Here is a 2,961-nt window from a genome sequence, read left to right as displayed (position 1 = left end):
CGCCAGAGCGAGGGAGCTTGGGCCTCCGGGTGCGTGCGGGGCTCTGGGCTGATGGGGTGGCCCGGACCCGTTCCCTCTTGAGCTGCTTGCCTGGGCCTGCGTGCGACGGCTCTTTGGCGCACCTGGAGCGCCCTCGCGGTGGTGCCGCCTCTGGCCGGCCGGCCTTCTGGCGCCGGAGGGCGGCGGGGGTAGGTGGCGGGTGGTCCTTTACCGCCCGTGCGCTCCTCGCTGCGGGCACCGAGGGTGGCGTGACGACGCTTGCTTCCATGGCTCCGAGCCGCGTGTCAGGCGTTCCCCGTTCCGTGTCGTCGGCCGCTCTCCCTGGGGTGTGGGGCCGGCGAGGCCGTAGCAGGCTCCTCTTAGAAGCGGTCCTCGCCGGGTCTCCCCCTGCTCCCTGGGCCTCTCCCGCCCACTCTGCTGATCGATGTGGTGACTTTGCGCTCTCCTGGGCCGGACCAAAGCCGCGCCAGGCGAGGGACGGACATTCATGGCGAATGGGCCGACTCTTCTCGTCCTGCCCGCGGGCCCCTCGCCTTGCCTCCCCGCCCGTTCGCGGTGCGGGGAAGGGCGGGGGTGCGGAATCCGGCCTCGACCTCGCTCCTGGGGTCCTCTGACGTAGCGGGTGCTTCTCGCTCGCCGCCCCCCCTGGGCGGCCAAGGGCCGTGTGTGTGGCCCTCCCCGGCGCGGGGAGGGCTGCCACCGTGCTGCCTCGGCGCGACGGTGCGCCTCTGCTTCGGTGCTCCTGGGGCGCTCCGGGTTGTTTCCTGAGGTGCCTGAGGCTGAGCCGGTGTGTGCTGCTCCCGATCCCAGTGCCGCTGCCGCGGCCGGCCGCCGCCTCGCTGTCGGTCTCGCCCCGTCTGTGGGGGTTTCCGAGGCGAGTGCCTGAAGGGAAGAGCGGTGTCGCTTCTTTCGGGGGATCGAGGCGGTAAGCTCGGCAGCGTTGCCCGCTCCCTCTCCGGGGGGGAGGGTGTCGCGTTGTCGTCCCCAGCGCCGAGTGGCGTGGGGAGTGTTAGGCGAGCGGGCGCCCGGGCGCTCTTCCCTCTCTCCGGTGGGGGAAGGAGACGTTGCCCGGGCGTGTGAGCGATGGTGGCGGGACGCCGAGCTGGGGCCGGTCGGGCCCCCGAGGCGATGGGGCTTTGGGTGTCCCCGGCCGCGAACGCTCAAGAAGCCTTGTGCTTGCCTGTACCGCAGATCCCCCCTCGTTGTCTCGGCGGCCGGTTGGCAGAGGGGCTGGGTTGGGTGCGGCCCACCCTCAGTGAGGAAGTTTCTCTAGCGATCCGTGAAGGGCGTGCCTTGTGTGGGGGTACCGGATTCCCCCGTTGGCCGCCCCCTGCTTTTTGCGCTACGCTACCGTCGGTGGTGTGTGTAGGCGAGAGTCCCCCCTCCCCGCCGTCTGGGAGTGCAGGGGTCCGCCGGCCCCCCGCGGGTGGGGGCCGAGCGCCTGCTCTTTGTGCCTACCGCGGCCCACGCCTCCCCCCTTCGAGTCGGGGGAGGGTTCCCGCTGGGCCTTGGCCGGGCCTTCTGGCGCGCGTGGGGCCACTGTGTGGGCCGCTGGTGCCGCGTGTGTGCGCGGTGGCGGTGGGGCGCTGTTCGCGCGGCCGGGGGTTGAGGGGCCGCGTCCCTCTTTCCCCCGCGCCCGCTGCGAGTGTCCCTCTGCCCGCTCCCGGTCCCGGGCCGGCGGGCGACCTGCGTGCGTGTGCGCTGGCTCGGGGCGCGGCCGCCGCGGCCCCCCTGGGAGCGTTCCGCGGGCGGTGTGGTGAGCGAGTGGACCCTGGAGCTGGAGAGGGCCCAGGTCGTGGGACTCGTCCGGCCCGAGGTTGTGGCGTTGCATGCTGGCGTTTGGAGGCCAGGCGCGCGTCTCGTCGCGTGGAGGGCCACCCTGTGGTGGCGGGGCGGCGGGTCTCGTGGGAGGTTCCGGGGGTGGGGCCGGAGGCCGGGTTGGCGTCGCAGGCGGTGCGGGACCGCCCTCGCGTGTGGCGGTGGGATCCCGCTTGTTTTCCTGGCGGCCCGACTCTGTGCCCGAGGTCTTCTCCCCGGTTTCCTTTCCGCGTTTCTTTGCCCCTCGCCGCCTCCGGCGCGCCCTCCATCCGGGCGGGGTTGTGGCCCCCTCCTCGCCTCCGCCGGGCCTCCCCCCGGCTGGCCGGTCGCGGCCGCGCTGCCGCCCCCTCCCGGGCGTGTACCGGGTGTGGCGGTGGGCACGCTGGTCGGGCGGTTGTCGTTGGGGATGCTCGTCACGGTGTGCGGGTTGAGGGTTCGGGGGCTTCCCCGCCTCTTGCGACGGCGGTGGGGCGGTGGGGCCCTGTCCCCCGCGAGGGCCCTCCCGGGAGGTTGGCTGATGAAGGGAACCCGGCCGGCGGCTCGTCCGGGGCCACGCGGGACCGCCCGTGCGCCTGGTGTGCGCGCTGGCGGTGATACACCGCGTGCCGCCCTGGGCTTGTCCGGCCGGTGCGCCCGCGCGGCTCGGCCAGCTCTCTCCGGGCGGGGCTCCTCCGCGGGTCGGCAGGTGCCCTCTCCCGTTTCCCGCCGCCCTTCCGGCGCGCGCCGCTCCCCACGCCGGCTGCAGCCGCCGCCTCCTCGGGCGGCCGGCCCGTCCCCGTCTGGTCTCTTTGGGCCTTGGCCCGCCCGCTCTCTCGCCCCTTCGCGAGTTCGCTCCCACGGGGGGCCCGCCGCGGCCCCCGTCTCCTGGCCGCCACCGCCGCTTGTCCGCTGGCGACGGCGTCGTCGTGTGCCGGCGCTTGGGTGTGGGGGACGACGGGTCTGCCACCCCCGCCCCCGCGGGGCGCCGGTCACCCGCTCGGTGCCGCGCGAGGGTTGTGCCGCTCGGGTGCGCGTGTCCGGCCACGACCTGGTCCGGTCGCGGTGAGTCGTTCCCCGGTCGCGCCGCCGCGCCGTTCCCCGGGCGGGGCAGGGGAGGTGGGGAAGGGCATCGCCCCGAACCAGTCGCACCCCCGTCCCCGTCCG

The sequence above is a fragment of the Callospermophilus lateralis genome, chromosome 8, assembly GCF_048772815.1.
Source record: "Callospermophilus lateralis isolate mCalLat2 chromosome 8, mCalLat2.hap1, whole genome shotgun sequence".
Classification (NCBI taxonomy): Eukaryota; Metazoa; Chordata; class Mammalia; order Rodentia; family Sciuridae; genus Callospermophilus; species Callospermophilus lateralis.
This window is presented reverse-complemented; position numbering follows the sequence as displayed.